Consider the following 10,968-nt stretch of genomic DNA (forward strand, 5'->3'; position numbering starts at 1 on the left):
GTATATCTAGTGCTGTGTCCAACATTTTTTTGTTTGTCTAAGAGCCAATATTGATACTCTAGGGCGATAAAGCCCGGTCCACACGCAACGATCTGTCTGCGCAGACATCGGCGCAGATGTCTGTACATGCAAAAGATCGCTGCAAATGTGGTGTGTTCACACGACACAAACCCCAATCTACTACTCGCCCGCCATCTGTCGGTGTAGAAAAGAAATATCAGTGGCAAGCGACTACGCTCCCCGAAAACGTCAAAATTTAATTCAGTTATTTTGAAAAATAGAAATGGAGGAAGTTCTGTTGTGGTCTGTGTTCGCAACTTGTGTTGCAAAAAACATTCAGACCAACCGCAGGAAACAGAGAAAGTGGTCAAAATGGTGCAGACAGTGGCTGCTAAAGCGAAAGCAGTTTTGTCATGTAAATTTACTGCGAGAGTTGCAGGGCGAACCTGTTTTGTTTTACATAACCTCGTGTTCCATTTCCTCGCACACTGGCACTCCAATTTCATCTTCAATTGTACTCCTGCTTGGTCTTGGCGTTTCTTGATCACTAAGAAAGCCAAGTAGATCAAAATACCATAACGTTGGCTGGTATACTTGATCTACTCCTACACCAGATCTTCTAGATTTCTGAACTTAGGATAACTCTTTTCGGTAAACAGTTCGCTGACAGACTAATTTACTTGACTTGCCTTCATGAACTCATCTTTCAGGAAAGCGTAAATAGCTTCACATGTGTTGGGTATTATTTCACTCAATGCTTGTTTCGATATTGCAGATGAAAATTCCAAATCATTGTAGCTCCTTCCTGTTGCTAGGAATCTTAATGTTACTGCCAGGCGTTCATGAGGAGAAATTTCCCTTCTCATACAAGTATTTTTCTCATAATATGAGGGGTTACATGCTTTAAGAGATAATTATAAGTTTCGACATCCATCCGCAAATAATTTCGCCAGTTCGCAACGAAATTATTTTTTTATTACCGTTTCTCTGTTTGCCGAGGCGCCAACTGCCCGCAATTTTTCAATTAGAGCATTGTATGCTGCTGTCTTTTTGTCTCGGTCACTATATTCTTTACTTTTAATCTTCCACAAACATGGGCGGTTTCTGTATATTTCAATGAATTCACTTACAAACTCTCGAGAACACTGACGAGCATCAGCCATTTTAATGCCCTGTGCACACAAATACAAACACTAGACTGAGCAAACAGCTGTTTCGCGCCAGATTTGCGACGATCTCCTGTCCACACGCTCCAACTTGTCTGCGCAGATGTGGTTTGAACCGACAGATTTGAGAGGTTTCGCTCAAACCTCCAACTCCAACTTCCAGGTTTGCACACACCTCAGGTTGGTGCAAATCTTCTGTTCACACGCAACGATCTGTCTGCGCAGATGTGATGTGCACAGACATTTGCGCAGACAGATCGTTGCGTGTGGACGGGCCTTAACACAGACTGCATCTGCAGTGGGATTGGGGGTGGGGTGGGGAGGGGGAGAGCAATCAAAATTTTCACCACTCCATCGATATTGACAGCTTACGTCTTACACATTTTGAAATTACATACTACAAAGATATCAATCCAAACAAGCCTGTTTTTAAGTGTAAAAGAAAATAATGTATAGGAATTACATTTATTTTTCTGCAGGCTTTTATAGTGATATTTTCCATACTGGAGTAGGTACTATGGCCAGTTAGTGCCATCAAAATATGATCCCACGTTTGTTTCTCCGATTTCAGGATACTTTTCTAGGCATTTTCTCACTTAGTATCTGAAAGAATAGTAAGCAGCTGCAGCATACCGTTTACAAGATGTCCAAGATGGCCGCCGAGTGAGATCACAGGTATATTCTTCGTCCATTAAAAGAACTTATTTCAGAGGAAACAGTGTCAAATTTAAATTTTCTTTGTTTTGTGCACTTGCAGTAGTGTCTGTTATTGTCTCACAACTGAATATTAGCGTCCCAGCAGAGCTTGTTCTTGAAAAAACTTGTTCTTAAGCTGAAGTCCCGATAATCGTGACATAACCTGAAATTTTGAATGACATAAACACAAAATATTCTATTCAAGTTTTCTTGACAGTGCAAAATCCGTTTAAAAAAGACAGCTACTAGTTTCATCAGTTTCTTTTGTCACAATGAAAGTGTAATTAAACGTTTCTAAATCATATGTAACTAACACATTTCGTATTGTTTACTAGTTAGATAGACGCGATCTAGGCCTAAATTTTCCAAAATATAAACATTTAAAAACCTGACCAAACATGTCTGATAACGTAAATTCTCTAAAAGCAAAGTAATTGCAAATTCATTCTTCTGCCATTGTATCTCTAAATCAGTACAAGAACAACAACCACCACACATAAGACCTCTGTGTCGTTTTTTGTTAACACACAGCCAATCTTGCGTCCTTGACACATTTAAAACATTCTTTAAAGTTTATTATTCTTTCGAAACAGACCGTGAGTGAGAAATGTGGGAGCTGTTATAGGGTAGTGAGTAGAGGGATTTGTTGCCAATCTTGTAGGAAATATTTTCACTGGGGGGGATGCAGTGGGGGGAATGTTGGGAGAACAAAAGAGGCTCTCTCCTGGAACTGCAGAGTATGCAGTAGGAACATTTTGATTGTGGAACAGGAAAGGAAAATCTGAGCCCTTCAGGCACAGTTGGAGGAAGCAAGGAAGGAACTGATAAGGATCAAGGGAGATAGGGTGGAGGAGGATGGTTGGGCACTGGCAGCTGGTAGGAGGATAGGAAGAAAAAGGATGCGATCTAACAGTTTTATCATCAACACCAAAAATAAGTTTCTACCACTGCCAGAGTTAAGTGGAGAAGAGTCTCAGGTAGAATGAGGAGCAGGAAATGTGCAGCGCACTTCAACCAAGGCCAAGAAGCCTAGGAATGCACAAAGTGTTAGGAAGAAGAAAGTGCTGCTGCTAGGTGGCATCCATGGGCGAGGTGTAGCCCTCAGTTACAAGAAAGTTTAGGGGCAGCCAAATGCAGGGCTAAGTCACGTGATAGAGGACCTAGGGTCTTTATGTAAGGACTTCACAAAAGACGACCTTGTACTGATAGTGGGTGGGTCAGGAAACAGTTTGGACAGGAATGCGGCATATGACATAGGTGGAGACCTGGACAAGATAGCTTCCCTGATTCATGGCATCAACGTACTTTTTTGAGCTGTTCTGGCGTCATGATAAATCACACCTTGATGTTGCTGTGAGGCGAATCAATGTGGGTTAGGGATGGCTCTGAGGGCAGACAACTTTGCTAATGTTTCCCTGATGTCCATCACGACAATCAACAGATGGGGGTTTCCCTAGGCTTGGCCTATACCTAAACACGACTGGGAAGGGAAGATTGGTACAGCTGATTCATGAAAGTATAGGGGATGGATCTCGGGCCACACATGGTCAATTACCTATTATCATAGGTAGGAAAAGTAGGTCTTTTTTAGGGTAAATCCAGACAACAGGTTCCCCTGCCTAAAAAGTATCTCCAGCAGTTTAAAAGATACTGAAACAATTACTCACAAGACAGATTTTAACACTTCGAATATCACACATACCAGATGTCACAAAGAATAACAAACCATTGGAAAGGGTAGCATGGGGCATTTCGCGGACTTAACAGTCCTCCATCAAAAGATGCAATAATTAAAAAATAAAATACAACTTTTAGAAGTTGAGCTCCAATCCTTGAACTGCACAGTGGTTTGTATTACCAAGCACTGGTGTAGAGACACATAAATCCATCATGTAGTATTAACATGGATGATTGACTGATCTGGCCTTGTAACATTAACCAAAACGGCCTTGCTGTGCTGGTACTGCGAACGGCTGAAAGCAAGGGGAAACTACAGCCGTAATTTTTCCCGAGGACATGCAGCTTTACTGTATGATTAAATGATGATGGCGTCCTCTTGGGTAAAATATTCCGGAGGTAAAATAGTCCCCCATTCGGATCTCCGGGCGGGGACTACTCAAGAGGGCGTCGTTATCAGGAGAAAGAAAACTGGCATTCTACGGATCGAAGCGCGGAATGTCAGATCCCTTAATCGGGCAGGTAGATTAGAAAATTTATAAAGGGAAATGGATAGGTTACAGTAAGATATAGTGGGAATTAATGAACTTTGGTGGCAGGAGGAACAAGACTTTTGGTCAGGTGATTACAGGGTTATAAACACAAAATCAAATAGGGGTAATGCAGGAGTAGGTTTAATAATGAATAAAAAAATAGGAGTGCGGGTTAGCTACTACAAACAGCACAGTGACCGCATTATTGTGGCCAAGATAGACACAAAGCCCATTCCTACTACAGTAGTACAAGTTTATATGCCAACTAGCTCTGCAGATGATGAAGAAATTGATGAAATGTATGACAAGATAAAAGAAATTATTCAGGTAGTGAAGAGAGACGAAAATTTAATAGTCATGGGTGACTGGAATTCGTCAGTAGGAAAAGGGAGAGAAGGAAACATAGTAGATGAATATCGATTGGGGGGAAGAAATGAAAGAGGAAGCCGCCTGGTAGAATTTTGTATAGAGCATAACTTAATCATAGCTAACACTTGGTTCAAGAATCATGAAAGAAGGTTGTATACCTGGAAGAATCCTGGAGATACTAAAAGGTATCACATAGATTACATAATGGTAAGACAGAGATTTAGGAACCAGGTTTTAAATTGTAAGACATTTCCAGGGGCAGATGTGGATTCTGACCACAATACATTGGTTATGAACTGCAGATTGAAACTGAAGAAACTGCAAAAAGGCGGGAATTTAAGGAGATGGGACCTGGATAAACTGAAAGAACCAGAGGTTGTACATAGTTTCAGGGAAAGCATAAGGGAACAATTGACAGGAATGGGGGAAAGAAATACAGTAGAAGAAGAATGGGTAGCTCTGACGGATGAAGTAGTGAAGGCAGCAGAGGATCAAGTAGGTAAAAAGACGAGGGCTAATAGAAATCCTTGGGTAACAGAAGAAATATTGAATTTAATTGATGAAAGGAGAAAATATAAAAATGCAGTAAATGAAGCAGGCAAAAAAGGAATACAAACGTCTCAAAAATGAGATCGACAGGAAGTGCAAAATGGCTAAGCAGGGATGGCTAGAGGACAAATGTAAGGATGTAGAGGCTTATCTCACTAGGGGTAAGATAGATACTGCCTACAGGAAAATTAAAGAGACCTTTGGAGAGAAGAGAACCACTTGTATGAATATCAAGAGCTCAGATGGCAACCCAGTTCTAAGCAAAGAACGGAAGGCAGAAAGGTGGAAGGAGCATATAGAGGGTTTATACAAGGGCGATGTACTTGAGGACAATATTATGGAAATGGAAGAGGATGTAGACGAAGATGAAATGGGAGATAAGATTCTGCGTGAAGAGTTTGACAGAGCACTGAAAGACCTGAGTCGAAACAAGGCACCGGGAGTAGACAACATTCCATTAGAACTACTGATGGCCTTGAGAGAGCCAGTCATAACAAAACTCTACCATCTGGTGAGCAAGATGTATGAGACAGGCGAAATACCCACACACTTTAAAAAGAATATAATAATTCCAATCCCAAAGAAAGCAGGTGTTGACAGATCTGAAAATTACCGAACTATCAGTTTAATAAGTCACAGCTGCAAAATACTAACGCGAATTCTTTACAGACGAATGGAAAAACTGGTAGACGCGGACCTCGGGGAAGATCAGTTTGGATTCCGTAGAAATGTTGGAACACATGAGGCAATACCAACCTTACGACTTAGCTTAGAATAAAGATTAAGAAAAGGCAAACCTACGTTTCTAGCATTTGTAGACTTAGAGAAAGCTTTTGACAACGTTAACTGGAATACTCTCTTTCAAATTCTGAAGGTGGCAGGGGTAAAATACAGGGAGCGAAAGGCTATTTACAATTTGTACAGAAACCAGATGGCAGTTATAAGAGTCAAGGGGCATGAAATGGAAGCAATGGTTGGGAAAGGAGTCAGACAGGGTTGTAGATTCTCCCCGATGTTATTCAATCTGTATAATGAGCAAGCAGTAAAGGAAACAAAAGAAAAATTCGGAGTAGGTATTAAAATCCATGGAGAAGAAATAAAAACTTTGAGGTTCGCCGATGACATTGTAATTCTGTCAGAGACAGCAAAGGACTTGGAAGAGCAGTTGAACGGAATGGACAGTGTCTTGAAAGGAGGATATAAGATGAACATCAACAAAAGCAAAACGAGGATAATGGAATGTAGTCAAATTAAATCGGGTGATGCTGAGGGGATTAGATTAGGAAATGAGACACTTAAAGTAGTAAAGGAGTTTTGCTATTTAGGGAGTAAAATAACTGATGATGGTCGAAGTAGAGAGGATATAAAATGTAGACTGACAATGGCAAGGAAATCGTTTCTGAAGAAGAGAAATTTGTTAACATCGAGTATAGATTTAAGTGTTAGGAAGTCGTTTCTGAAAGTATTTGTATGGAGTGTAGCCATGTATGGAAGTGAAACATGGACGATAACCAGTTTGGACAGGAAGAGAATAGAAGCTCTCGAAATGTGGTGCTACAGAAGAATGCTGAAGATAAGGTGGGTAGATCACGTAACTAATGAGGAGGTATTGAATAGGATTGGGGAGAAGAGAAGTTTGTGGCACAACTTGACTAGAAGAAGGGATCGGTTGGTAGGACATGTTTTGAGGCATCAAGGGATGACAACTTTAGCATTGGAGGGCAGCGTGGAGGGTAAAAATCATAGAGGGAGACCAAGAGATCAATACACTAAGCAGATTCAGAAGGATGTAGGTTGCCGTAGGTACTGGGAGATGAAGAAGCTTGCACAGGATAGAGTAGCATGGAGAGCTGCATCAAACCAGTCTCAGGACTGAAGACCACAACAACACAACAGTATTAACGTTATATAAAAGGGCAAACTCTTACTGTAGAACTACTTCAAGGGGTGGAGGATCATTCATTTATATCAGAAAAGGAATGCAGTTCAAATCATGACATGACTTCAGTACAGTAAGAGAAGACAAACACTTTGAAATATCAACTATTGAATTAACAGGGCTTGATATCATCAAGAAATTAATCATTTCGTGTGTGTATAGATCTCCCAGTGGTAGTGTGGATATTTTTTTCAATAAATTAACAGAAGTTCTAGATAAAGTCTTAAGTGCAAAGGTCAACATAATTCTGTGTGGGGACATTAATCAACACTAATATCATGAATGAATTCAGCAGCACCTTCATAAACATCCTTCATTTGTCATGCCCCTATTGGTCAATAGTGCAACAAGGATTACTACAATGACTGCATCAGTAATTGACCATGTGCCCACAAATGTGGACAGGGGAAAATGTGATGTAGCTGTAAAACATCTTGAACTGTCAGACCATCTCTGTCAAATAGCAACAGTAAACTCAGGCATCGAATCATTCCCTAAACTACAAGCCTAGAAACGAAATCTATCAGAAATCAAAATAAAAGATTTTTCAAAAGAATTAGAAAAACAAAGCTGGGATGAAGTGTATAAAGAAACCAATGTGAATAAGAAATTCTCTAAATTCACCACACTGTTTAAATTGAACTTTGAAAAGGCATCTCCAAAAGTATGCATGTCTGTATCAACGTCTCACAAAAACAGATGGATAGCTGCAGGTATTAAGAAGTCCTCCCTAACACTTAAGCACCTCAGTTCCATGAAAAAGATTTGCAATGATCCAGAATTCTTAAATTTCTATCATAGATACAAAAATATCTATAGGAAGGTGTTGATTGCTGCAAACAAGTCATTTAATGACAAAATAATATATAATGCAGAGAATAAAAGAAAAGCAGTCTGGGATGTATTAATAAAGGAAATGGGGAGAGGCAAACAAATGTAGAATTACATACCGCTAAGGGAGGTGGATAAGGTAATAAATGATCCACAACACTTAGTAAACTACGTAAACGAGCATTTTTCAAGTATTGCATAGAAGTCACAGCAAAAATTCCCCAAAACAAATATAACACCTGTAAATAACGTTGCACTAAATACAATGGTGTTACTTCCAACCACAGAGAATGAAGTCAATAAAACTGTTCAAAAACTAAAAAATAAAGTGTCAGTAGGCTTAGATGAAGTACCAATGTGAGTACTGAAACAGTGCATAGGGATTATAGAAGGCCCCTTAACAAATATAATAAATGAATCCTTCACGTCAGGGATATTTCCAGAGCAGTTAAAACAGGCAAGAGTTGTACCTTTGCTTAACACGTTCGCTGCGGTCGCCAGTGCGAGCCGCTAACGCGCGAGGCGGACGCTTGTAAGCGCACGTGCGCTGAGAGCTGAAATCATAGCCCTGCGAAACCTGTAAGTTTGTGGCGAATAAACTAGATGCCGCCAGCTGATTCGTTTGGAGTTCGTACGCTGGCTACCAGAGGCGCAGCGTTCCACTCAGTCAAAACAGTTCGGGGCTAGCTGCCAGGAGCGCTGCAATCACTTCTCTTTGCAGCCGCACGGCCTTCTATGATTTTTATTTCGAGGAAATAACTTTACATAGTTACCGACTTAGCTCGCCACTGTATCTTTTCATAATTCTTATGGATGAATAAAACTTTGTTCTGCAAGGGAAGTCAGCAGTTTCAAGTTATAATAAGATACTGCTGGAATTTATATTTCGTAATCCATACCTGGCTGAATACAAATTATGAACACGCCTAAATTTTGATCGCAAGACTAATGTCTAGTTTTGCGACAAATTCATGTTGTGCACGAACGTAATATTGGCAACGAATATAACGTCTGCGGAAGAGGTGCTAGATATAGAAATACAAGTACACTTTAGCTGCATGCCGATCATGTGATAAATGCTGCCTGCTGTCTGTCGCTTATAAGCGTTACATGCATTTATTGCAAACAATTCTAACAAAGCCCCTTATTTATTTATTGTATTGCTAACTGGACAGAAAATGCAATTCACACAAGTGACAAATCCACTCCATTGAAAAAGAATTAGTCGGAAAACACCAAAAGATTTATAAAACGAAGAAAAAGAAACAGGACTCGTCTGCAATGTGGTGCTATGGAAACCCAATCACAAATATATACATATTATAAAAATGACTGTATGTGTATGTATGTATGTTCCACATCTCCTCCTACTGGACCGATTTCAACGAAACGTGGTACACATATTCCTATTATCGGAAAACTATCACTGTAGGGGTAAGAACCACATACGACACATACGTCAGGAGATATGACGTCATGAACAATGTAATTCGTCAAAAACGGCCGCATCATGTGACGATATTCCACATCTGCTCCTAAACTAGTACACCGATTTCAATCAAATTTGGTACAAATCTTCTCTAAGGTAATGAATCATTTGCTATGGTAGCAAAAACTACTTACGATATATAGTTCAGGAGATATGACGTCATAAACAATTCTGTTCTTGAATAACCGCAACATCAGGTTTGTGATTTCTATTTATTATGTCATTACTACTAAAGCTATTCGCGAAGAATTTTGCAGAGGATATGCATATATACCACTAAATGTAGCTTTGAAATTATATCATAGTATGACACGTAGTACAGGAGATATGACGTCAAAACTATGAAACGCACGAAAATCCGTCCCACTATGCATGTGGTTGTAATGTATTACGTCTGTAATACCAACTCCATTCGCACCTCATTTTGCAGTTTCCTAATATTCTTCCCGGGGAACATGGAAAATTATATTCTTGTGGGACACATAGTACAGGAAATATTATGTCATGAAGATTGACCTGTGTGAAAACGGAACTGAGATGAATGGAAAATAGATAGCGATAGAACAGGAGGCGATGGACAGAGAGAGAAGAAGCAGATGGACTAAAATAAGACAGGAATGAATACACACCCGGGCAACGCCGGGCACTGCAGCTAGTAACAAATAAGTTGTCAAGGTGTAGAGGTGATGTTTTTATAGCAAACCACAAATAAGTCCACATACGGTACTGTACAGAAACATCATATTCTGAGCAACCAATGTAACTATATTTACATGGCTATCAAATAAAACAAACACTTTACAAATCAAACACAAACAGATCTTCCTCTGTAGATACGACGTCCCATTACATTATGGATGTGTAATTGTGCAGCAGTTCAAACAGAATCCAGGTTGGTTTGGACACGTTATACACACGTATGGTGTATCCGTACGCTTGCCCCGTGCCGCGCACGTTTTACATCGCTTCCGCATAACTTGCTTCGTCCCTTCCGTTGCGTCCCGCTTTTGCACAACATGTGTGTCTTTACATTTGTTACGCACACCTTTTGTAACGTCCATTGGTGGAAGTAGTCCCTTTATTATTTGTATTCTATAATCATACAAAGTCATATTATGCCCTGAGTATTTATTATATAGGTAATGTGCATTGAACATTAGCATGTCAACTACATGGAAGAATAGTTTCTTTGGCCAGCGGATTGTCTTTCGTTCACATAAATAATAAGACAACATCTGGTCCTGCCTATCGGTCCCAGACATACAACTATTATATCTGATAATTGGCAGTGGTTTCGCGACTATTTGCTGGCGTGCATTCTGCACACGTTCCATTGTATTGGGGTATTCTGTGGAAATATAGGAGACCTCTCGTCTATCCTTCCATTTGCCGATCATTACCCCGTCCGAATATCGTGCTATGGTGTCCCCTTTCCCCAACTTGGCGCATACCACGTCTTTAGGGGTATTTTTCCTATTTACCCTTAGTGTCCCGGTGCAATGTGTTTTTGCATTCAACAGGGTTTTAGCTAAGGCAAAGCTGTTGTAAAAATTGTCCATGTAAATGTGATGGCCAACATTCACCTTCTCTTCTAACAAATGCAATACTATCTTTTCAGCATGCCCTTTTCCCCCCATATCACCACGCATCCCCGTGTACACAGCGCATTTATTGATGAAGCCGTCTGGGTTATTTAGCATGTACAATTTGATGCCATAC

The sequence above is a fragment of the Schistocerca serialis genome, chromosome 7 (genome assembly GCF_023864345.2).
Source record: "Schistocerca serialis cubense isolate TAMUIC-IGC-003099 chromosome 7, iqSchSeri2.2, whole genome shotgun sequence".
Lineage (NCBI taxonomy): Eukaryota > Metazoa > Arthropoda > Insecta > Orthoptera > Acrididae > Schistocerca > Schistocerca serialis.